The sequence below is a fragment of the Macrotis lagotis genome, chromosome 1 (genome assembly GCF_037893015.1).
Source record: "Macrotis lagotis isolate mMagLag1 chromosome 1, bilby.v1.9.chrom.fasta, whole genome shotgun sequence".
Classification (NCBI taxonomy): Eukaryota; Metazoa; Chordata; class Mammalia; order Peramelemorphia; family Peramelidae; genus Macrotis; species Macrotis lagotis.
The window spans coordinates 420997795-421025188 of record NC_133658.1 but is presented as its reverse complement, the minus strand read 5'-3'; the positions used below and the strand labels follow the sequence as shown (position 1 = coordinate 421025188).

At 32.4% G+C, this 27394-nt stretch overlaps 1 long non-coding RNA gene across 1 annotated transcript in view; it reads left to right on the top strand.

The window, feature by feature from the left end:
* Positions 1-23893, top strand: part of LOC141518613 (uncharacterized) — a 445587-nt gene extending 421694 nt beyond the window's left edge. The window contains exon 4 of the long non-coding RNA XR_012477237.1: positions 23663-23893. This is a non-coding gene — a long non-coding RNA (uncharacterized LOC141518613). The remainder of the gene's footprint in view (positions 1-23662) is intronic.
* The last annotated feature ends 3501 nt before the right edge of the window (positions 23894-27394 follow it).

Below are 27394 nucleotides of genomic sequence, written 5' to 3'. Positions count from 1 at the left end.
ATTATTCAAATTTTTTTTAAATTTCTAATAAATTTTTGGTTTATCTTTCCATGACCATTTACCACTTGTCATTTTTATTGAACCATGATCTGAGGAGTATGCATTTATTATTTCTACCTTTGTGTATTTGATTATAAGGTTTTCAATCCCTAATACATAGTTAGTTTTGGTATAGCTGCCATATACTGCAGAATAAAAAGTATATTATTTTCTTTCCCCATTAAATTTTCTCTAGAGTTCTATCATATCTAAGTTTTCTTTGATTTTCTTCACCTTCTTAGCTTCCTTCTTGTTTATTTTGTGGTAGGATTTTTCAAATTCTGAGACAGTGAAGTTGCGGTGCCTTATTATTAAAGTTATTTTGCCTATGTTTCATTGTAATTCACTGGGCTTTTCATCTAGGTATTTGAATATTATACCACTAAATGCACACATGATTTATAATGATGCAATTGGTGTCTTTTAAGAAGATGTAGTTTCCTTCCTTCTCCCTTTTAATGAGATAATTTTTTTTTCTTTTGCTTTATCTGAGATCAGGATCACTACAGTTGACTTTTTTATTTACTAAAGCTGACGCATGATATAACTTGTTCCATATTTTTACTATAGCCTATATGTAACTCTCTGCCTCAAATGTGTTTCTAGTAAACAACATATTGTAGGAATTTGGTTTTTAATACATTCTGCTACCTGCTTCCTTTTGGAAGGAGACTTCATTCCATTCACATTTATCATTAAGATTACTAATTATATACTTTCTTCCATGCTATCTTTCCCCATTTATTTTTTTTCTCTTTTGTTTCTTCTTATTCCTCCTCAACAAATTTTAACCCCATTTCCCTTTCATTTTTTTCTAAATTTAACTTGCAACTTATTTTACTTATGCCTTTGCCTTTCCTTTTTATCAGTCCTTTCATCCCTTTCTTTCCCTCCCCATCCCCATCCCATTTCCTATACATTATGTATGGTTTTCTTTAAATTTTATTTATTTAAGGCAATGGGGTTAAGTGACTTGCCCAAGGTCATATAGCTAAGTAATTATTAAGTGTCTAAGGTTAGAATTGAACTCAGGTCCTCCTGACTCCAGGGCTGGTGTTCTATCCACTGCACCACCTAGCTTCCCCTAAAACAAAGTCCACTCTTCTTTTAAAAATTTATTTAAGACAATGGGGTTAAGTGATTTACCCAGGGTCACATGGCCAGTCAATTATTAAGTGTCTTAGGCCACATTTGAACTCAGGTCCACCTGACTACAGGGCCAGTGCTCTATCCACTGTGCCATCTAGCTGCCCCCAGTAGGTGAGATTTTTAAATCCAAATCAGAATGTATCTTATTCCCTCTCTGGGTCAAATCTATTGAATAGAGTTTTCTCAGTGTTCATGCCCTCCCTTCTTTTTTCTCTTAAATCTAGATCTTTGTACCTCTTCACCTGGTATTATTTATCAATCAAGCCCCTGTTCTATCTCCTTTGGAATACACTTCTCAAGAGTTTTGAATTACATCCAATCACAATCATTTTTCATCTTACCCCCTTTTCAGGTACTCTCCAAGAACACACAATCCTTATGAGTCAAAGTATCATCGAAAGTGAAATCATTTCATAAATGATTTCTACCTCTCTCTCCCCAAGCATACTTTTTCCCATCTTCCCCCTCCACGTTAGTTACCCAAGCAGGGTACTTAAACTCTTGTTAAATAAAGTATGGCTTAACTCTAACCCTTTTAGATAGGTTCTCACCCTCTGATCCTAAAGGTACTTCTATTTTAATTAACTACAGAGTCTCAAAGAGCTCTAAGTCTGATACACTCTGAAAGTCTCTCACGAAATATGTAATTGTTTGTAAGAGATGTGAGAAACTGATTCTGGACAGCCCAGCAAATGATGCCTTTATCAAAGAAAGTGCTAAGCTTTGTGAGCAAAGTAGAATTAAAGTAGGAAACTGAGACACTTAAGTGGAAATTAAAGACCCCTGCTTTTCATCAGGGTGTTTTCTCTCAAACATAGTGATGTCATCTTGCTCCTCTTCAGTGGAGAGACACAAGAACCAAACATAAATATATCCTCTAAGTCCAATCTCTTCAATTATATCCTAAGAGAAATACAATTCTCAAGAGTTACAAGTGTTATGTCTTCCCTTATAGGGTTGTATATAATGGTCTTGCCTATCATTTGTTTTGTTTTATTTAGTCCTTCCCCTTTTCATTTACCTTTTCATGCATCTCTGGATTCATGTATTTGGCAATTGAATTATTAGTTCAGTTTTGGTCTTTTTAATCAGAGAATTTTGAAATTCCTCTATTTTGTTGAATATCCATCTGTTCTCCTGACAGTAATTGCTGAATGTTGTAGTGTCATAAATTCTTGGTTGTAATCTCAGGAACTTTGCCTTCTGGTATATGGCATTACAGGATCTCTGATCCTTAAGTCTTGAGACTGCAAAGTTATGTGTAAGTCTGATTGTGTTGCCTTTACATTTAAATAATTTAATTTTTTTGGTTTGCTTCTCTTTTATTTGAGAATTCTAGGATTTGGCCATAGTAACCCTCTGAGTTTTTATCCTGGAGTCTCTTTCTGGAGGGTTTCTGTGTATTCTATTTGACTATTTTTTCTTCTTGTTCTAGCAATTTTGAACAGATTTCCCTGATAATTTCCTGCATGATGTTTTCTAGATCCTTTTTTTTATGTAGGCCTTATGGTAGAACAATGATTCATAAATTATCTCTCCTGGATTTTTGTTCCAAGTCCTTTGTTTTTCCTTAAAGGTATTTTATGTTTTCTTCATTTTTTAGCCTTTTTATTTTGTTTGATGGAGTCTTGTAGTCTCATAGATTCATTGGTTTCTATTTATTCAATTCTTATTTGGATGGTTTTATTTTCTTCAATTAACTTCTGTATTTCCTTTTCCAGTTGGTCAATATTATTTTTTGAAGAGTTACATTTTTTCCAGTTGGTTATTTTCATTGTTAAAGAGTTTATTTCTTTGGTCAATTTTTCATAATTTTCCTGCATGAGTCTCATTTCTTTCTTCCATTTTTCTTCTTCTCTTCTTTGCTTTGAATATTTTTTTAGACTTTTCCATGAGCTTTTGGATTTGAGTCCAATTCATAGACTCTTTTGAGACTGACTACCCCTGTGGATAATTTTTCTGTTTTCTTCATCCAAGGTGGCATTTTTATCATCTTTATCTGCAAAGTAGCTTCTTGCCTTTGCAGAGATATGTTTCTTCCTTTATGTCCGGGTTCTGCTTAAGCAGTGGTTTGTTCCCAACCTCGTATGGTTTTATTTGTCCAGTGTTTCCAGGGCTCTAACTTTGTTTAGGGTGGGAACCTTCCTGGTGCTTTGCTATCTAGCTGTTGTCAAGCTGTTGGAATTTTCACTGAACTGTGGCTAGAAGCTTCCTATTAGTTTTCCCATTCTCCCACTTTACTGGGCTTTACTTCTCTTTTCCCCCCAGAGATAGAGCTTCACTGAATATACTCCACAATGTCTAGCCTTGAAAACTTTTTTGAATCTTATCTGTTTCTTGATTGGATATGTAGTTTTAATGCCTGCATAGAGGATTCATTTAGCTTTGTTAGGGAAAAGCTCCAGGAGCATGTTAGCTTCACACAGGCATTTTGACTCCACCAGGGAAATCCCTATACTATAATTTGTTTAACCAGTCTCTAATTGATATGAGTTTGCTCCCCAGCTTCACAAAAGTGCTGCTACAAATATTTTGTCCTTTCTTAAGATTAATGATTTCTCTAAAGTATATTAAACCTATTAGAGCAATTTCTGTGTCAAATGGTGTAGCTGTTTTGGTTATTTTATTTACATAATTTGAAATTTCTTTCTAACACTTTTTTTAACTTAAAATTCCACCAATATGGCAGTATTATATCTGTGTACTTATAACCACTTTTACTTTACTTATTCTCATCTTTTGTCATCTTCAATATTTTTTTCAGTGTGCACTGATGCATCAACATTGTTTTGAAACTAATTCCCCTTATTATTTGGAGATTCTTTCAAATAGAAAATAGTTATTTACAGTTTGTAATTCTTCATTTGAGCAATGTCATTTATATCATTTTATAAGTTATCTATTGCAGAATGATATTTTTATCTTCTATATTTCTCTTTTTTTCTATATAACTTGGGGCAATTAGATAGCACAGTAAGTAGAGCAATGACTCTGAAGTCAGGAGAACCTGAGTTCAAATCTGGGTTCAGCAACCAACTGTATAACCTTGGTAAAGTTACTTAACCCTTATGGGTTTGCATCCAAGAACATTTCCAGTTGTACTGATTCACATCTGGTCACCAGACCCAGATGGCTATGGAGGAGAAAGTGATACTTGTGATTTAGTACAGCAACCCTCTTCCTCAAATCCAATTCATGTGCATCTCATGACACTTCCCTGATGTTACAGTATTCTATAGTCTCCTTTGAAAGCAAGAGATAAAACATCTATATACTTTGATATTCACTATTTTTTAAGAGATATGTTTTTCTTCCTCTAAAGCATTGTTTACGCAGGAGACGATTTCCTTTGTTAATCCATATAAATTATTTGTCATATTTATGTATTTTATATTTGTATTTGCCTTTAGTCTTTTCTTGATTAAGAATTCATATCCTCATAACTTTTCTGTGACTCAGATAGAATGATTAAAAACAATACTTCCTTAAAAATTGGGGCAGTAAGGAACAGGGAGATTGAAGAGAGACTGAATGGGGCAAATCTCATTATATCAAGAGGTTATTGAAGGGAAGAAGGTAGCAGCTGAGAACCACCTGAATCTTCCATCTCATCAGACTTGGCTTAAAGTTAACTTAGAGACACTTAATCAAGTTAAGTAACTTATCTTACCTTTTAAGCATTAAAAGGGGAACAGGGGAGGGGAGGGGGAGAAAATGGAACTAACAGAAAGAAGGGAAGAAGAGGTAAAGGAAAAGGGATAAAAGGGGAGGGGATTGATATAAGAGGGAGAATATTGAAGGTAGTGGTATTCAGAAAAAAAATACTGGAGAATATGGATAAAGGGACAAATCGGGAAAAATACAAACAGAAGTAAGATAGCATGGAGGGCAATAAAGAGTTAGTAATTATAACTTTGAGTGTGAATGGGATGAACTCTCCCTTAAAGCATAAGCAGATAGCAGAGTGGTTTAAAAACCAGTATCCTACAATATGCTGCTTACAAGAAACTCATTTGAAGCAGAGAGATACAAATAGAGTAAAGGTAAAAGGTTGGAGAAAATTTTATTTTGCTTCAGCTGAAGTGAAAAAATCAGGGGAAAGAATTCTTATCTCAGACAAAGCAGCTACAAAAAGAGATAGCCTTAAAAGAGATAAAGAAGGAAACTATATCCTCCTAAAAGGTACCATAGACAATAAAGTAGTTTCAATACTAAATATGTATTCACCCAATGGTATGCATCCAAATTCTTAGAAGAGAAATTGGAATAGCTACAGAAAGACAAAGACAGCAAAACTCTAGTAGTAGGAGAACTCAACCTCCTGCTCTCATATTTATATAAATCAAATCATAAAATAAACAAGAAGGAAGTTAAGGATGTAAAGAGATTGTTAGAAATCCTAGATATGATAGACCTATGGAGGAAATTGAATGGGGATTTAATGGAATATACATTTTTTTCTGCAGTACATGGCACTTACACAAAAACTGACCATGTACTAGCACTTAAAAACCTAATGATCAATTGCAGAAAGGCAAAAATAGTGAATGCATCTTTATCAGCTCATAATGCAATAAAAATCATATGCAATACTGGACCAGGGAGATACAGAACTAGAACTAATTGGAAACTAAATAACCTCAGTTTTAAGAATGAGTGGATAAAGCAACAAATTATAGAACAAATTATTATTTCATCCTAGATAATGACAATAATGATACAACATACCAAAACCTTTGGGATACAATCAAGGTGGCTGTCAGGGGATATATTATATCTTTAAATGATTACATGAATAAATTAGAGAAAAAAGAAATCAAGGAACTAAACATGCAACTAAAAAATTTAGAGAAAGAACAAATTAAAAACCCCCAATTAAATACCAAATTAGAAATTATAAAAATTATATTAGAAATTAATAAAATTGAAAGCAAGAAAAGTATCAAACTAATAAATAAAATCAAGAGCTGGTTTTATAAAAAAAACAAGAAAACTGATAAACCTCTGTCCAATTTGATTAAAAAAAAGAAAGCAGAAAACAAAATTGCTGGTATCATGAATGAAAAAGGTGAACTCACCAATAGTGAAGAAGAAATTAAAGTAATAATTTCGAATTGTTTTGCCCAACTCTGCCAATAAATTTGACAATCTAAGTGAAGTGGGTGAATATTTACAAAAATATAAGTTGCCAAGTTTAAACAAAGAGGAGATTATATACATAAACAACCCTATCTCAGAAAAAGAAATTCAACAAGCCATTACTGAATGCTCTAAGCAAAAATCTCCAGGGCCAGATGGATTCACAAGTGAATTCTATCAAATGTTTCAGGAACAATTGGTTCCAATTCTATATTAACTCTTTGGAAAAATAGGTGAAGATGGAACTCTGCCTAACTCTTTCTATGACAGCAATATTGTGCAAATACCTAAACCAGGAAGAGATAAAACAGAGAAATCAAATTATAGCTATATCTCCCTGATGAATATAGATGCAAAAATCTTGAATAAAATCTTAGCAAAATGATTACAACATGTTATCACTAGGATAGTACATTCTGACCAAGTAGGATTTATCCTAGCCATTTATGGTTGGTTCAATATTAGGAAAACTGTTAGTATAATTAATTAGAACAATAACATACTCATCAGAAATCATATGATCATATCAATGGATGCTGAAAAATCTTTTGACAAAATATAGAAACCATTCCTAATAAAAACACTAGAGTGTAGGAACAAATGGTTTGTTCAATAGAATAATATACAGTATCTATCAGAAACCATCAACAAGTATTATATTCATTGGGAATAGGTTTGAGGCATTCCCAATTAAATTAGTGATGAAACAAGGAGGCCAATTATCATGACTATTCAATATTGTATTAGAAATGTTACCCTCAGCAATAAGAGAACAAAAATAAATTGAAGGAATTACAATAGGGAAGGAGGAGAAAAAACTCCCACTCTTTGCAGATGACATGATGGTATACCTAGAGAAACCCAAAAAGTCATCTCAAAAACTACTAGAAATAATTAGCAACTTTAGCAAAGTAGCAAGATATAAAATAAACCATCATATACCCGCAGAATTTCTATATATGACTAGCAAGATACAACAGGAAGAGCTAGAAAGAGAAATGCCATTCAAAGTAACTTCAGACAAAATAAAATACCTGGGAGTCTACCTGCCAAGGCACACTGAAAAACTTTTCGAAAACAATTACAAAACTCTTCTCATGCAAATAAAATCAGATTTAAATACTTAGACAAACATTAACTGTGCATGGATAGGTCGAGCTAATGTAATAATAATTACAATTATACAAAAATTAAACTACTGGTTTAGCACCAATCAAAATTCAAAAAAAAATTTCTTTCATGAGTTAGAAAAAGTCATAAGTAAATTTACATGGAGAAATAAAAAAGTAAAGAATTTCCAGGGATTCAATGAAAAAAGCACAAAATAAGGTAGCTTCGCCTTACCAGATCTAAAATTATATTATAAAGAATCAGTCCTGATATTGGCTAAGAAATAGAGTCATGGATCAGGGGAATAGACTAGATGCAATTTCAGGAAAAGATTATAGTAACCTGCTGTTTGACAAACACAAAAAGTCCAACTATTGGGATTAAACTCCCATTCTGTTATTCTTTATATTGGTTCCTTGTTATACATTAATCTCAGTTGAATGTGATGACAGAGAAATCATACCCTTAAGGAAGAAAAATAAAGTATGAGATAGTTAAAATTGCATAATAATATAACTTTTTTCCCCCTAATATGACAGTAATAGGCTTTGGAAAATTGGAAGATAGTTTGGAAGAAAATTAAATTAGACCAACATCTCATACCCAATAACAGGAAAAGATCAAAATGGATACAGGATTTATACATAAAATACAATATTATAAACAAACTAGGAGATCAAGTAGTAGCTTACCTGTCAGATATATGGAAAAGGAAACAGTTTATGACCAAGGAAGAAATAGAGAACATCATTCAAAATAAACTAGGTAATTTTGACTATATTAAATTAAAAAGCTTTTGCACAGATAAAACCACTGTAACCAAGATCAAAAGAAATGCAATAAATTGGGGAAAAATTTTGCAACTAGTATTTCTGACAAAGGACTCATTTCTGAAATATACCTAGAACTGAGTCAAATTTTCAAAAAATAATAAGCTATTCCCCAGTTGCCAAATGGTCAAAGGATATGCAAAGACAATTTACAGATGAGGAAATAAAAGCTATCCATAGTCATATGAAAAAGTGCTACAAATAATTACTTATTAGAGAAAGGCAAATTAAAGCATCTCTGAGGTAACACCTCACACCTCTCAGACTGGCCAATATGACCAGAAGGGACAGTGATCAGTGTTGGAAGGGATGCAAGAAATCTGGGATGCTAATACATTTTTGGTAGAGCTATGAACTCATCAAACCATTCTGGAGAGAAATGTGGAATTACAACCAAAGGGTAACAAAAATGTGCATACCATTTGATCCAGCAATACCACTACTAGTTATATAAACTGAAGAGATTATGAAAAAGAGTAAAAACATCACTTGTACAACAATATTTATAGCAGCCCTGTTTGTGGTGGCAAAGAATTGGAAATTAAGTCAATGTCCTTCAATTGTGGAATGGCTTAACAAACTGTCATATACGTATATTAAGGAATGCTATTATTTTATTAGAAACCAGAGGGGATAGGAATTCAGGGAAGACTGGAAATATTCCCATGAACTGATGCTGAGTGAGATGAGTAGAACAAGAATAAAATTGTATACCCTAACACCAACATGGGTTCATGATCAACCTTGATGGCCTTGCTCATCCAAACAACCAGTGACAAATTTGGGCTATCTGCAATGGAGAATACCATTTCTATCCAAAGAAAGAACTATGGATTTTGAACAAAGACCAAAGCCTATTACTGTCATATTAGGGGGAAAAAAGTTATATTATTATGTAATTTTAACTATCTCATACTTTATTTTTCTTCCTTAAGGGTATGATTTCTCTGTCATCACATTCAACTGAGATTAATGTATAACAAGGAACCAATATAAAGAATAACAGAATGCTTTCTCTAGGGGGTGGGGGCAGGGAAGTAAGAATGGGGGAAAATTGTAAAACTCAAAATAAATAAAATCTTTCTTAAATAAAATAATTCGTTTCCTACTCATGTATGTATAAGGGATTCAATCTGCTTCACTTCGATTTTTTAATATATTTGAATAATTTAATACTAAGTTTATATATTAATTTCAAATTCATTATTCAATATGATATAAGATGACTTTCTAAGTCTAACTTCTGCCCAACTGCTTTCTAGGTTTTGTAAAAGTAATTATAAAATAAATGAAAAATGCCTTCAGGGCGGCTAGTTGGTACAGTGGATAAAGCACCGGCCCTGGAGTCAAATCCAGTCTCCGGCACTTAATAATTACCTAGCTGTGTGGCCTTGGGTGAGCCACTTAACCCCGTTTGCCTTGCAAAAACCTAAAAAAGGAATTCCTTCATTACAATCTTGGAAACATTACAAAAGTTGAGAAATAATTGAATGGAAGAAATGGAACACAATGATTCTAGGTGACTGTGAAACATTAAGACAAAATTGAAAAATTGAAAATGGGAACATGTTTAAGATATTTACTATAAAAAAACTGTTTCCACAGAAAAAAAAATCTATAAAGAATGATTTAAGATTCATTGAACTCCCTTAAAACCTTTCCCAAACAAAAGTCCTAGATATCAAGTTATAAGAAATCATAAAAGTAAAATACCCAGTTCTTTGACAAAATGAAAAAAGTGAAGAATTCATCAAGAAATCTACCATTTACTAAAATCATTCTCACTGATAAAATCCAGCTCTCCCAAGTCAAAAAAAAAAACAAGAAAGATTTCAAAAATGAAAGAATCTGAATAAGCATCACGGCACCATGCTGCAACACTTAAGAGACATAATTTAATAGAATAAAATATTTCAAGGGACAAAAGAATAAACAAGAATTGACTTTTTGCAAAAGAGACAACACTGGTTGCAAAGTTTGCAAAGCAAATATAAGAATCAAGAAAAACAGAAAAATAATTGAGTGATGAAAAAGAGCTGGATGATAGTGTATTGGCTGCATTATTTAGGAAGAAGAAACAAGTATCTTTTCAGATTTTGATTGTATTTATGAATGAAGGAGGCAGAAAAGTAAGCAAAATTCAGGACATAGCTAGATGAAATTCAGGAAAATATATTTCAATTTCATAATAATTTGGTTTTTAATGGAGGAAAGAAAAAGTAAAGGAAATATTTCACAGAAGAAATGAAGGATAAATTTATTTTTGCATTATTGGCAGACAGAGAACCATACAGACATAGAAGAAGGGAGGGAACAAAGGATATCATGATATTATTACTGAACTAGGCAAAAAAGAGTTGAACATGTCAAAAACTTGAGATTGGAATAATATAGATTTTCAACACAATATGGCAACAGTGAAAGGAGTAGTTGAATTAATAGAACTGGAGAAGACAAAGTTACAGGCAGCTTAAGCTTTAACTTCAATAAGAATATCATGAAAAATTGGGATAAAAAGAGGTTAAAAAACTTAAGAACCAAGGATCCCAATTAGACAGATGAAGAGAAGGGAAGATAAACAGTATGTAAGCCATAAATATTAAGTGTTAATCAAATTTATTGTTTTTGTTTCTATAAAGATATAAGAATTCCTATATATAAGAATAGGAGGAAAACTAAAAGATATGATACTGGGAAATAGACAATTAATAATGATAACTGCATGATTTTGTTGTTGTTTTCTAAATGTGGGTGTCATTTTCCTCTGATCACTCTACTTTGATGAAAAAAAAAACTATGGAGTAAGAAATTAAAGGTATATATATATAATCATACAAAAATGCTCTAAATCATTATTAAGTAGAGAAAAGCAAATTAAAACAATCTGAGGTATCACCTCACACCTATCAGTTTGGCTAAGATGAGAAAAAGGGACAATGATCAATGTTGGACAGGTTGTGAGAGAATTGAGAACTGATCCACCCATTCTAGATGGTAATATGGAACTATGCCCAAAGAGCAATAAAACTGTTCACTCTCTTTGACTCAGCAATTCTAATTCTAGGCCTAATATCTAGAAGAAATCATAAAAATGGAAAAAATACCACATGTTTCAAAATATTCATATCAAATATTTTTGTAGTGGCAAAGGATTAGAAATTGAGGGGATGTCTATCAATTTATCAATTGGGGGATGGCTAAACAAGTTATGGTATGTGAATATTATGGAATACTATTGTTCTATAAGAAACCATAAATGGTCAGACTCTAGAGAAGCATGGAATGATTTACAGTATATGAAGTTAAATGAAAGGACAGAACCAATAGAACAATGTACACATTAAGAACAACATTGTGAGATGGCCAACCCTGATATATGAAGTTGCTCTCAGCAATACAGAGAGCTGGGACAACTGTATTAGACTAGCTATGGATAATTCTATTACCATCTAGAGGAAGAAGAACAAAACAAATAAAAACAAAAACAAAAAACTCTTTGGAATCTGAAAAACACTTTATTAAAATATCTCTTATATATCTCATTCCCTTAATCCTAATTCATCTTACAGAAAATCACTAATCTGTAAACATGTTTATCAGAAATATGTAATTATAATGTTAATCTGACTGTTCATTGCTAAAGGGAGAGGTGTGGGAAGGAAGAGCATGCAAGGAAATTTTGTAACTTAAAAGTCTATATATGCAAATGGATGAATGTTGAAAAACTTCTATAACATATATTTGTAAAAATGAAATATCATAAGAAATTCTCTCTCTCTCTCTCTCTCTCTCTCTCTCTCTCTCTCTCTCTCTCTCTCTCTCTTTAACTTTGCCTAGACTCTCTGGGAGGAGAAGAAAAGTTTTTTAATATGTAGAATTATTGTATAATAAATCCTGAGTAGTTAAAAATCAAGAACAACAAACTATGGAGTCTGAATGCAGAAGAAAACATACTATGTTCATTTAAAAATTATTTTATGTTTTTTCTTTCTCTCATGGTTTGTTTTACCCATTATTTTTAATTCCTTTTTTAAATATAACTAATACAGAAAAGTTAAACACTATTATACATTTTTTCTTACGTGGAGAAAGGGGAGGAAAGAGGAGGTGGTAGAACATTATTGAACTTAGGGGCAGCAAGATGGTGCATTGGATAGAGTACCAACACTGGAGCCAGGAGGACCTGAATTCAAAGTCAACCTCAGACAGTTAATAATGGCCTCTCTGTTTGACCTTAGGCAAGTAATTTAACCACATTTCCTTAAATAAATAAATAAATTTAAATAAATTAAAAAAACAAAAATTATATAACTCATAAACTTACAAACAATTGAAAGCTGAAAACTAGCTTTGCAGACAAATGGGGGAAAATTTTTACAAAATATATCCCGGATCTAGGAAAGATTTCGGTACTTTATGCTTAGAGCTAAATTTTTTTCAAACTGACATCAAATCAAAATCAAAGATTTAGAAGTAATAGTAGATTGCCATTAGTTCTCAGATCTAGCATTGTTCTTGGAATTTAGAAATTTAATTATTGTTTCCAATCTTTGCCTACCTCTCACAACTTATTCTTTTCCTTTACTGTCATCTTGGTTTATTTTCTCTTCTTTATTTATTGTACTTGGCAGGGGGCAGCTAGGTGGCACAGTGGATAAAGCACCGGCCCTGGAGTCAGGAGTACCTTAGTTCAAATCCGGTCTCAGACACTTAATAATTACCTAGCTGTGTGGCCTTGGGCAAGCCACTTAACCCCATTTGCCTTTCAAAAATCAAAAAAATTCTAATTATTTATTGTACTTTGCAGATACTACATTTTTTGCTAATTGAAGTTTTGAAGCAACTTTGGATTGCATAAGTCTATCAGCCCTATTTTTCCAACAAGATGTATTCACATCATATCTTTATGTCACATTTTGGTGAGACTTTTTACTTAATCAATAAAAGTTTTATGTATAACAATAATATTGTATGATGATCAAATATGAATGAGGTCACTCTCTTCAGAAGTACATTAAACAAAAACAATTCTAAAGGACTTAAGATGGAAAATACCTTCCACATCCAGAGAAAGAACTATGGTATAAGAATGACGACCAAAGCATATAATTTTCCATAAATTTTTGGTTTTTGCTTTATGTTTTTTAACACTCTCATGGTTTTTGATCCCTTTTTCTTCTGATTTGTCTTTCACAACATGACAGATATGGAAATATATTCAACAAACCTATATGTGTATAATCTATATCAGATTACTTTTTTTCAAGGGGAGGAGGGAGGAAAAATGAAGGGAGAAAAGTATGTAACTCAAAATTTTATAAATGGTAAATGTTTGGTAAAAGCTAAAAGGTAGGGACACCTAGGTGGCACAGTGGATAGAGCCCTGGAGTCAGGAGTATGTGAGTTCAAATTCAACCTCAGACATGTAATAATTACCTAGTTGGGTAACCTTGGGATCTAAGTAAGCATTTTTCAGAATGATAAATAAAGATAAGTAAAACAGTTCTAGTGCATCAGATTGGCACATTAAGAAAGTAAAATAAGAGATTTCTGGACATTACAGATGGAAAACAAATAAGAATCATATATGTTAACACTGCATGAAAACTCTACAAAAATGAATGGGTATTATTTTTTAAATTCTTAACAAATTAAGAAAAGGAAAAAATAATACATCTATCCTTTCATGATCACAACACACTAACAATTATACTCAACTAAAAAATTGAAGAAAATTCAAAGAAAATTAAATTAAATTAAAATATAAGACTAAATAAATTCGAAGGAATTTCTTGATCAGGAAATGAATCATTGAAATGATATTTTATCAAAGTGAACACAAAAATGGTGAAACATACACAAAATTTTGAGATAAACTCAATTAAGATCTTAAGGGACAAATCTATGTTGCTAAATGCATATATAAACTAAAAGAAAGAAAAGACAGATTAATAAAATAAACATTCAACAACAACAAAGCTATGAGTAGTTTTATTAAACTTATAAAAAAGAGGAAAAAATGAAAATTAATATTTTGCTTAATATGAAAATAATTGGTTTAATTATCCTTGATAACAATGATAAAGATTCATTGTAAGGATTATGATAGTAATAAGAGGGTGGAAATGTAAAACAACCAGAAAAGGAATGAATATCAATTTAATTCTTTTAAAAAAATGCAGAGAAAATAACAGAAGGAATTTCCAAAGGAGAACAATGACAAACAGGACTGTGTTGGAACTCTCAGCATAAATTTAATATAGATTAACAAAAAACTATATAATAAATTCCTGGTTTCATTTACTATCATTTTACCAACTTTCTTCAGATATAAAAATCTTTATATCTTTATGTTTTTCTAGTTCATAATAAACAAATTAAAAAAGAAACTAGCTTAAAATGTTATGTTCAAACATAATCTATAAAGGATCATGGAATAATTATGTAAAAGTTATGCCCTGAGAAAAATTAATTCTGGAGATCATTTTCTATCATTCAGCACATTTTTATATTCACTGTTTTTTTACACATTTTCTATATACATATGTTGTATAAATGTATCTTGTTTTGGGAGGTGTCACAAAGAAGAGATCACTGGCCCTAGAGCAAGGAAAACTTCATGTCAAGTACAGCCTTTTTCACTTACTAACTGTATGAACTTGATTAGGTCATTTAACCCCAATTGCCTTGTATCTAAGACTATCTCTAATCATTCTGATTCATATCTAGTCACTGGACCCAGATGGCTCTGGAGGAGAAACTGAGATTGATGACTTTGCAAAGCACTGCCCCCCCCAAGTCACTTCAAGTGCATGCCATGGCATCCTTTTATGATGTCATGGTCTTCTTTGAAAATGAAGGAAAAGACTTTTGGCCTAGATTGCAGAGAGAAGACAGGCACTGTGCTAAGTTCCCCTAGTTTCCCCTCAAAAATAACATGAAAGAAATCTCTTAACAAATATTCAATTTGCAAAACTCAGGAAAAGAAGCTAGGAGAAGAACACCTACCATCAAGGTCTGTCTCCAGGAATGGAGAGCAGAGGGCCAGCACAGGGTAAGCATCTGGGTGAAGCCGGAGGACATAAGGCTTTAGTGGAGGCTTTGGTGAGTGGCAGGTCTGAGAACCAACTCTAGCCGTAATCTTTTGCCAGTCGAGCAGAGGTCTGGTGAGTCCCAATCAGGTCAGAGGGTGAATCCCATCACAGAGATTTTCAGAGCATGCCTACAAATTGACCAGCTGGGCATAGGGGCCCTGAGCTACATAGCAACCACCCTCCAATCCCTCAAGCTCAAGTGTGGACAGCAGAGCTCCCTAAGCTGAAAGAGAGATCAAATATGCCCCCCAGCACCCAGACCATTGTTCAAGGACAATTCAGACCCTTCTGCCCCTCCTCACTCCCTCCAGGACTAGAACAGTGCCTCAAACACTCCAGAGAAATCAACCAGCAAGCCCTACTGGCCAGCCCACTCAGAATTATTAAACCAAGTGAACAAATCCTCTAGGGTTTTCAAAAGCAGACCACTGAGAGGCAGCCCCCCTCTAACACAAGATCCTAGGAAAATGAAGAAATCCCAGTGGAAAGAGGGATCCATGGAGAAATACTTACAAGTAACAGACCCTAACCCAGAAAGATCTAGAAATTCTGAGGAGAATATGAATTGGTCTCCAATCCAGAAAGACTTCCTTGAAAAAATCAGGAAGGAGTTTAAAGATCAATTGGAAAAATTGGGAAAAGAAACTCAAGAGAAAATTAACATCTTGCAACAAGAAAACAAATCCTTGAAAATGCAATTGGACAAATATAAAATGAGAATGATTCTGTCAGATACTTAATTGGGCAAATGCAAAAAGATAACAATTCTCTCAATACTACACTTGGACAAATGAAAAAGTCCTTCAAAAATAGAATTAACCAAATGTAAAAGGAGTTACAAAAGGTAAATGAAGAAAATTCTTCTGTAAAAAATAAATAAGAATGGAGTCTGTGGATACTAATGACTTTATGTGACAACAAGATTCTGTTAAAACCAAAAGATTAAAAAATAGATGAAAATGTAAAATACTTCATTAGCAAAATCACTGACCTTGAGAATTGATCGAGAAGGGACAAACTAAGAATTATTGGTCCTCCTGAAAACACTGAAGGAAAAAAAAGCCTGAACTTAATATAACAGGATTTAGTGATGGAAAACTGACCTGATATCATGGAACCAGAGGGAAAAATAGTTTTTGAAAGAATACATTGATCTCCTCTGAAAAGGGATATTAAAATGAAAATACCAAGGAGTTTTTTGGCAAAATTCCATAATTATCAGATAAAATAGAAAATCCTACAAGCAGCCAGAAAGAAAAAAAAAATTAAATATCAAGGAGCCACAGGAAGGATTATGCAGGATCTGACTACATCAATATGAAGGGAATGACAGGCCTGGAATGAGATATGCTGAAGAGAAAGGGAGCTTGGAATGCAGCCAAGAATCCACAAACCAGAAAAGCTGAGCATTCTCTTCTAGGGGAAAAGATGGACATTAAAAAATGGGAGACTTCCAACATTTCCTGATGAAAAGACCAGAGTTAAATAGAAAATTTGGATATGAAACAGGAGGCTCAAGAGACACATAAAAAGATTAAAAAAATAAAGGTAAAGAAAAAAACTGCTATCCAAGAAAAGGAAATTGGCTATATCCCTACCTGGGAGAAAAATTCTCTTAGCTCTTGAGAACTGTAACTCACTTAGAGAGAATATACTTATCCAGAAGTGATGGTCACTCATGTCTTAGCTGTGAGATTGTTATGCAATAGTATGAAACTGGCTATACCCCTACCTGGGAGAAACACTCTAATAATCCTCAAAAACTGTAACTCTATCAGAGAGAATATAATTAACAAGAAGTAAATTCCATTACATTAAGAGGTTCAAAGGACTTATTGCAATAGAGGGGAAGAAGGGAGGAGGTGAGAAGCACCTGAATCATCCTCTCATCAGATTTGGGTTAAAGTTAACTTACACACACTGAGTTAAGTTAAGAAACTTATCTTACCTTTCAAGTATTAAAAGGGGAAAAGGGAGGGGAGGACAGGGGATCAGGAAGAAAAGGGACAACTAACAGAAGGAAGGGAAGGAAGAAGGGTAAAAGGCAAAGGGTAAAGAAAGGGGAGGGGACCGGATATAGAAGGGCAAACACACTGAAGGTGGTGGTATTCAGAAACAAAATTCTGTGGAATATGGATAAAGTGAAAAAGGGTAAAAATATAAACAGAGGGAATACAGAATGGAGGGCAATAAAGAGTTAGTAATCATAAATTTGAATGTAAATGGAATGAACTCTCCCTTAAGACAACAGAATAGCAGAGTGGATTAAAAACTAGAATCCTATAATATGCTCCTTACAAGAAACTCATTTAAATCAAAGAAATACATATAGAGTAAAGATAAAAGGTTGGAGCAAAATATATTTTGCTTTAGCTGAAGTGAAAAAAGCAGGGGTAGCCATCCTTATCTCATACAAAGTATCTGCAAAAATAGATATCATTAAAAGAGATAAAGAAGCAAACCATATCCTCCTAAAAGGTACCATAGACAATAAAGAAATTTCAAAACTAAATATTTATGCACCCAATTGTATAGCATCCAAATTCTTAGAGGAGAAGTTGAAGGAGTTATGGTAAGACACAGACAGCAAAACTTTACTAGTCATTGATCTCAACCTCCCTCTCTTAGATTTAGATAAATCCAATCATAAAATAAACTACTAGAAATAATTAGCAACTTTAGCAGAGTCGCAGGATATATAGTAAACCCTGATAAATCCTCAACCTTTCTTTGTGTGACTAGCAAGATGCAGCAGAAAAAAACTAGAAAGGGAAGTCACATTCAAAGTAAACTCAGACAATATAAAATACCTGGGAGTCTATCTGCCAAGGCAGACTGAGAAACTTTTTGAAAACAATGACAAAACACTTCTCACACAAATAAAATTAGATTTAAATGACTGGGAAAATATCAACTGCTTGTGGGTAGGTGGAGCTAATATAATAAAAATGTCAATTCTCCCAAAACTAAATTACTTCTTTGCCATACCAATCAAAATTCCAAAAAAATACTTTAATGCATTAGAAAAAAATGGAAAGTAAATTCCTATGGAAAAAATAAAAAGTCAAGAATTTCTAGGGATTCAATGAAAAAAGTGCAAAAGAAGGTGACTTAGCCTTATTGGATTTAAAGTTATATTATAAAGCATCAGTCATCAAAATTGTCTGGTATTGGCCAAGTAGAGTGGTTGATCATTGGAATAGACTAGGTGCAATAGTAGGAAATGATTATAGCAATCTGATTTTTGATACACCTAAAGAGTACAGCTACTGGGAAAAAACTTCCCTCTATGATAAAATCTATTGGCAAAATTGGAAGTTAGTATGGAAGAAACTTGGATTAGACTGACATCTCATACCCTATACCAAGAAAAATCAAAATGGATACAGTATTTAGACATAAACAGCAATATTATAAGCAAACTAGAAGGTCAAGTAATAGTTTACCTGTTAGATTTATATAAAGGGAACCAGTTTATAAACAAGGAGATAGAGAATATCATTAAAACTAAACTAGATAATTTTGATTACATTAAATTTAAAAGCTTTTGCAAAGAAAAAAACCACTGTAACTAAGATAAAAAAATGTAGCAAATTGGCAAGCATTTTTTACAACTAGGATTTCTGACAATAGATTCATGTCTAAAATATACAGAGAACTGAGTCAAATTTTCAACAAAACATAACATTCCCCATTTGACAAATGATCAAAGGACATGCAAAGGCAATTTACAGATGAAGAAATCAAGATATCCATAGACATATGAAAAGTTGCTCTAAATTGCTTCTTTTTTAGAGAAATGTAAATTAAAGCATCTCTGAGGTACCACTCCATAACTCTCAGACTGGCCAATATGAGCAAATGATCAAAGTTGAAAGGGATGTGAGAAATCTGGGACACTAATGCATTATTTGTGGAGCTGTGAACTCATCCAACTTTTCTGGAGAGCAATTTGGAATTATGCACAAAGGGCAACAAAAATGTGCATACCCTTTCATAGGGCAATGCCACTACTGGGTCTATAGCCTGAAGAGTATATGAAAAAGGGTAAAGCATCACATGCACAAAAATATTCATAGCAGCCCTGTTTGTAGTGGCAAAGGATTGGAAATTAAGTGAGTGTCCTACAATTCAGGAATGACAACAAAATGTGGTAAATGTATGTATGGTACAAGTATGTCCTACAATTCGGGAATGACTTAACAAATTGCATGTAAATGTATGTCATGGTACACTATTATTCTATTAGAAACCAGGAGGGATGGGAATTCAGGGAAGCCTGGAAGGATTTGCATGAATTGATGCTGAGTGAGATGATCAGAACCAGAATAACATTGTACATAATACCAGCAACATGAAGGTGATGATCAACCTTGATGGACTTGTTCATTATATCAAGGCAAAAATCAGGCATCATTTAAGACTTTCTGCTATGGAGAATACCATCTGAATGCAGAGAAAAAAAATTGTGGATTTTGAACAAAGATTAAAGATTATTACTTTAAATTTAAAAATTATCTTATTATGTAGTTTTATTATGTCTTACACTTTATTTTTCTCCCTTAAGGATATGATTTCTCTCTCATCACATGCAACTTAGATCAATGTATACCATGGAAACAGTGTAAAGACTAACAGACTGCCTCCTGTGTGGGGGGGAAGGGGAAACAAGATTAGGGGGAAAATTGTAAAACTAAAAATAAATAAATTCTTTTATTTACAAAAGAAAAAGAAATAATCAAATGCTAAAAATAAAAACTATACTTATTATTTTGGTAAATGTCTAGCCTTGATAAAGTGATGAAGAAAATTTTAGTAATGCATATTAAAATTAAAAGTGGAAAAATAATGAAAGAGAACATCATCAAATGCATTTTGTACACATGTATCATTTACTTTCCTCATATATATATATATATATATATATATATATTATACATATATAGTATAGGTGATATATATATATATATATCACATATTCGCATATCACAATACATAGTGCACAATCCACTTGTTAAATGCATGACTTCTACATATATGCACACCTACCCAATACATCCTGTACATGTATATACCTGTCCCTTCTACTATATGTACATATCACATACCCTTATACAATATTTATGTTTGATATATATATATATATATATATATATATCCTATATTCTTTTTATATTCATATCTCTTCTGTGCATATGTACTTATATGGTTGACATATTATATCTTCCTTACATGAAAGAATGGAGAAAGTGAAGTGGAGATTCTAGATAAATTGCCTAACAAATATTATTCAGGAGCCTTCTCCTAAGGTGAAGACTTTTTTTAGACAATAGACTATCAATTTACCTCAGAGATAAAGAATTTTGACTGACAAATAAGGGAGGAGAATTTACGCAGAGGGAATACCATAAGTAAGAAATATATAAGTAAAAGTAAAAAGTAAATAGTGATGAGGTAGGAAAAGCTAAGGTATATTTTTGAGCAAACCTACTGTAATATAGGGCACAGACAGTACAGTGAGACTATAAAGATAGAAAGTTCAAAGTGAGGAAATCATTGAATGAAAATGTGACATAGATAGGTTGATATGAAAGGAGAAAACACACGACCTGAGGGAGTTCAAAAGGGAGTGATGAAGATGGTATTCAAAGCATTAATATAAATTTTAAATACAGAATGAGAAAGAGGTTAGGATGGGATTACAGTAGAGTTAGTAGTTTAATATGACTGGAATGGAGAAATGGTGAAAGGGAGCATTAAGAAATTATGTAGAGCAGTTGGTTTGAGTTAGATTTTGAAAAGTCTTAAATGCCATCTTTGGGAAATTATACTGTATATTATGAAGTAGGGGTCTCTAATGATTTTTTGAATAAAGATTTGACATGAACATATCTATGCATTTGAAGGAATATTTTGACATCCATTAAACCAATGATTTGTGAAGAGAGTGAAGGAAACAGAATTAAGGATAATAAGATCACAGATACCTCTCATTTTTAAATTAATTAGCTTTCCCAATTATATGTAAAGACAGCTTTCAAAATTCCTTTTCTTCCTCCCTATCTTCCTCTCTTCAACACCTAGATACCAAGAAGTTTGATATAGGTTATCAATGTACAATCAAATTAAACATATTTCTATATAAGTCATGCTGTGATAGTAGAATCATGAGAAAGGGGAAAACAAAAAGAAAGGGAAAAATTTAAAAGGTGAAACTACTATGCTCTGATCGGGATTCAGACTCGATAAATCTTTGTCTGCATGTAGATGGCATTTTTCATCACAAATCTTGGAATTATCTGTGATCACTTATTGCTGAGAATAGCTAAGTCTGTCATAATTATTCTATATCAATGTTGCTGTCACTATATAATATGTTCTCCTGGTTCTGCTCATTTCACTCAGAATTAATTCATGTAACTCTTTCTGAAATTTGCCTTTTCATAATTGCTTATAGAATAATAATATTTCACTATATTCACATACCACAATTTGTTCAGCCATTCCCCAATTGATGGGAATCCCCTCAATTTTCAAATTTTTTTATCTCAAAATGAGGTCATATGTGTATATGTCAGTCTTTTTCTCATTTTTGTGATCTCTTTGGGAGACAGACCTAGTGCTATTACTAAATCAATCAATATACACAGTTTTATTGTTCTTTGTGCAGAGTTCCAAATTGCTTGCTGAATGAGTGGATCAGTTCACAACTCCACCAGCAGTAAAAAAAAAGTATCCTAGTTTTCCCACATTCCTTTCAACATGTATTATTTCTTCTTTTCTATCATATTAGTCAATCTGGTAGGTGTGAGGTGGTACCTTTATGCAAATTAAAGCATCTCTGAGGTACCACATCACATCCCTGAGACTGGTCAATATGACCATAAAGGACAATGATCAATATTAGAAGGGATGTGGGAAATCTGGGACACTAATGCATTGTTGCTGGAGCTGTGGACTCATCCAAATATTCTGGAGAGCCATTTGGAATTACACCCAAAGGGCAACAAAAATGTGCATATTCATTGATTCAACAATACCACTACTGGGTCTATACCCTGAAGAGAATATGAAAAAGGGTAAAAATATCACTTGTACAAAAATATTCATAGCAGCCCTGTTTGTAGTGGCAAAGGATTAGAAATTAAGTAAATATCCTTCAGTTGGGGAATGGCTTAACAAACTGGTATATGTATGTCATGGAACACTCTTGTTCTATGAGAAACTGGGAGGGGTGGAAATTCAGTTAAACCTGGAAGGATTTGCATGAATTGATGCTGAGTGAAATGAGCAGAATCAGATGAACATTGTACACTCAAACAGCAACATGGGGGTGATGATCAACCTTGATGAATTTGCTTATTCCATCCGTGCAACAATCAGGGATAATTTGGGGCTATCTGCAATGGAAAACACCATCTGTATCCAGAGAAAGAATTATAGAGTTTAAACAAGGACCAAAGACTATTACCTTTAATTCAGAAAAAAAAGTTACCTTATTATATAATTTTCCTGTCTCTTTTAATTTAGTTTTCTTCCATAATTATATTATTTCTCTCATCACATTAAACTTATTCAATGTGTACCATTGAGACAAAGTAAAGACTAACATATGCTGCCTTCTGTGCGGGGTTGGGAGAGGGAAGCAAGATTAGGGGTAAAATTGTAAAACTCGAAATAAATAAAATCTTTCTAAAAAAAGAAAGGACTAATGATTAGAAGAATGCATTGAATAATTTGACACATGTGGATATATATGTGTGTGTGTGAGTGTGTGTATGTTTATGTGCATCTATTTGTGTCTAGTTGTGAGTATCTGTGGAGGAGAGGGAAGAAAATGTTCACGTGATAAGTTTGTTATATAAGTGAAAGGAAAAGCATGTTGTGCTTTGATTTGCCATTCCATGTGCAGTCATCTTTTTTAAAATTTTACTATGATATGGAAATAATTGTTTTATTCTGCAATTATAAAGAAAATTAAACAAATAAGATACAAAAAAATTGCATTTCTCTAATTGATAATGACAGAATATTTTTCACTTAAGTATAGATTGATTTAATTTTTTCATCTGAAAGCTACCTCTTCATCCCCTTTGAGCATTTGTCATTTGGGGAATGACTATTAATTCTTATAAATATGTTGTAATTGTCTATATATTTTAAAAGTGAAGCCTTAATCACAAACACTATCTGTTAAAATAGTTTCACAGCTTTTGACTTTCCTTCTCTTCTTGGTTGCATTTCTTTTCTTTGTGCAATTAAAAAAATAATATAATTAAAATTATTCTTTTTGTATTTCAGAATGTTCTCTCTCCTGTTGGTCAAAAATTCTTCTCATCCCCATAGATCTGGCAGGTAAATGATTCCTTTTTCTCCTAATTGTCTTATCTATTCATCCTTTATGTCTAAATAATGTCCCCACTTTAACATTATCCTGATACAGGATGTCAGATGTTGGTCTGTGCCTAATCTTTACCATACTGATTTCCCAGTTCTCCCAAACTATCAAATAGTGATTTCTTAACACCAAAACTGGAGTCTTTGGATTGCTCAAACATCAGATTACTATATTATTTACTGCTGTGACTTTTGACCCTAATCTATCTGTATTCATACAGTTTCTCTCCTTGACTTCATACATAAACTTCAAAACATTTTATATTGTCTACAGTTATTTTGAATGGATTTTTTCTTTCTATCTTTTGCTGCTGTGTTTTCTTGGTAAAATGTAGAATTAAAGATGATTTATGTGAGTTTACATCCTGAAACTTTGCCATAGTTAGAATTGTTTCAAGTATTTTCCTTAATTGATTCTCTAGATTATTGTAATTTTACTATCATATCAACTGTGAAAGTGAGAGTTTTGTTTCATCATTTACTATTTTGTTTCCTTTAATATTTTATTCTCTAATTTCTAAAGGTAGGATTTCTAGTACAATATTGAAAAAATAGTGATGATGATGATGGAGATCTTTGTTTTACCCTGATCTTACAGAAATGGTTCTAGCTTATCACTATTACAAATAATGCTTGCTGCAGGTTTTTGATAGGCATTGCTTATCATTTTAATCCATTTAATTCTATTCTCTTTACTATTTTTAATAGAAATTGATGCTCTTTTTTGTTAAAAGCTTGTTCACATCTATTGATATAATCATATGATTTCTGTGGGTATAGCTATTAATATGGCAGACCATGCTGATTGGTTTCCTAATTTTGAAGCAACCCTGCAAACCTGACATAAATCCAATCTTCATTTACTGTAAACTTCTGGTGATAAATTTCTGTAATCTCTGTTAATATTTTAAAAATCCCCATTGATTGATATCCATTAGGGAAATTGCTCTAAAATTTTCTTTTTAATTTTGACTTTTCCTGGTATCAATATCACCATCATATCATGTCATAAAAATTGGTAGGAATTATGCTTCACCTATTTTTCCATATAATTCATATAGTATTGTAATTAGTTGTTTTTTAAATTGTTTGGTTGAATTCAGTTGTTAATATATGGATTTTAAATAGGGTATTCATTGATGGCTTTTTCAATTACTTTTTTAATGGCATTATTTGATTATTTTTCTTCTTCTGTTAACCCAGATAATTTATAATTTTGTAAATCTTTATCTATTTCACTTATATTATCTGATTTACTGGTATGCAGCTGGGCACACTAGCTCTGAAATTTTGCTTTAATTTTCTTTGCAATGGTGGTTAATTCACCCAATTCATTTTTCATACTGGTAATTCATTCTCTTCTTTTTTAAAAAAATTCATCAGTTTTCTGGTAAATCCAACTCTCAGGTATATTTGCCTATTCAACTGTTTTATGATTTTAATTTTAATAATCTGTCCTTTCATTTTCAGTATTTTTAATTTGGCATTTAATTAGGAATTTTAAAATTGTTCTTTCCCCTAGCTTTTTTAGTTTTATGTCCAAATTCATTGATCTCCTCTTTCTTAGTTTAAATAATGTAAGATTTTAAAGACGTAAAATTTATCTCAAGAATTGTGTACTTTGCAGCCCATAAATATTTTTCCCATTAGTGTTGCCTTCTTGGATGAAATGATTGATGTTTCTATGAAATTATTGATGGTTCTATCATTTGTTATTTGACCCACTCATTCTTTAGGATTAGAATATTTAGTTTCCAATTAATTTTTATTCTATATTTCCATGATCTTTAACTTTTATTGGATGCAATTTTTATTTCATCATGATTGGAGAAAGATGCATTTAATATTTCTGCCTTTCTGCATTTGATTGTGAATGTTTTATGCTCCATTATATGACCAATTTTTCTGTTTGTAGCATGTATCATTATGAAAAATATTTATTCCTTTCTATTCCCATTCAGTTTTTTCCAGGGTTATATATTATCAAACTTATCTAAAATTCTTTTCACATTCTTAAATTCTTTAGTGCTTACTTTGTCAATTTGCTCTAAGAATTTGGATGCTATACCAATTGCTGCATATATGTTTAATATTAATATTACTTCATTGCCTATGATATCTTTCAACAAGATATAGTTTCATTCCTTACCACTTTTAAATGTGTTTTGTTTTTGTTTTAGTTTTTTAATTGTTTTTTTCATTTTTCCACTACATGTAAAGATAATTTTCCACAATCACTTATTGGTAAGATTTTGAGTTTCCCATTTTTCTTCATCCCTCCCTCCCTTCCCTCCTTCCACCCCCTGACAGAGACTAATCTAATATAGATTTTCACATGTATAACTATGTTAAACATATTTATATATGTTTACATGATAAACTATGCTAACATATCAATCATGTTTTTAAAAAAGAATCAGAACATAAATTAAAGCAAAATCATGATAGAAAAAAATTATAAAAAATTAATTTAAAAAATTGTAAATTATAAATTCTGCTTTCAGACCCCATAATTCCTTCTCTGGATAGGGATGTTATTTTTTTCCATCACAAGTCTTTCAGAATTTTATTTTAGATGAGCATGTCTACCATAATTAATCATCACACAATGGTACTTTGCTTTTTTATTAAAGATTTTTTTTTGAGTTTTACAATTTTTCTCTCAATGTTACTTCCATCAGCCACCCCACCCGCCACAGAAAGCAATCTGTCAGTATTTATTTTGTTTCTATATTGTACATTGATCCAAATTGAGTGTGATGAGATAGAAATCACATCATTAAGGAAGAAACAAAAAGTATAAGAGATAACAAGATCAGACAATAAGATATCTGGTTTTTCTCTAAATCAAAGGGAATAGACCTCGAACTTTGTTCAAACTCTTTATCAAGATACATATGGTATTACTCCATTGAAGACAGCCCCAAATTGTCCCTGGTTGTTGCACTAATGGAACGAGAAAGTCCACCAAGGTTGAACATCACCCCCGTGTTAGGGTGTACCATGTTTTCTGGTTCTGCTCATGCAAATCCCTCCAGGCTTCCCTGAATTCCCTTCCCTCCTGGTTTCTAAAAGAACAGTAGTGTTCCATGACATACATATACCACAGTTTGCTAAGCCATTCCCCAATTGAAGGACATTTTCTTGATTTCCAATTCTTTACCACCACAATCAGAGCTGCTATGAATGTTTTTGTACAAGTGATATTTTTACCATTTTCATCTTCTCTTCAGGGTATAGACCTAGGAGTGGTATTGCTGGATCAAAGGGTATGCTCATTTTTGTTGCCTTTTTGGCGTAGTTTCATATTTCTCTCCAGAAAGGTTGGATGAGTTCACAGCTCCATCAACAGTGTAATAGTGTTGCAGTTTCCCACAGCCATTCCAACAAAGATCATGATTCTTTTTGGTCATACTGGCCAGTCTGAGAGGTGTGAGGCAGTACCACAAAGAAGTTTTCATTTGCATTTCTCTAATAATTAATGATTTAGAGCAATTTTTCATATGGCTATGGATTGCTTTGATCTCCTCATCTGTAAATTGCCTTTGCATATCCTTTTACCCTTTGTCAATTGGAGAATGACTTATTTAATAGAATGACTCATTTCTCTTTATATTTTAGAAATGAGTCCTTTGT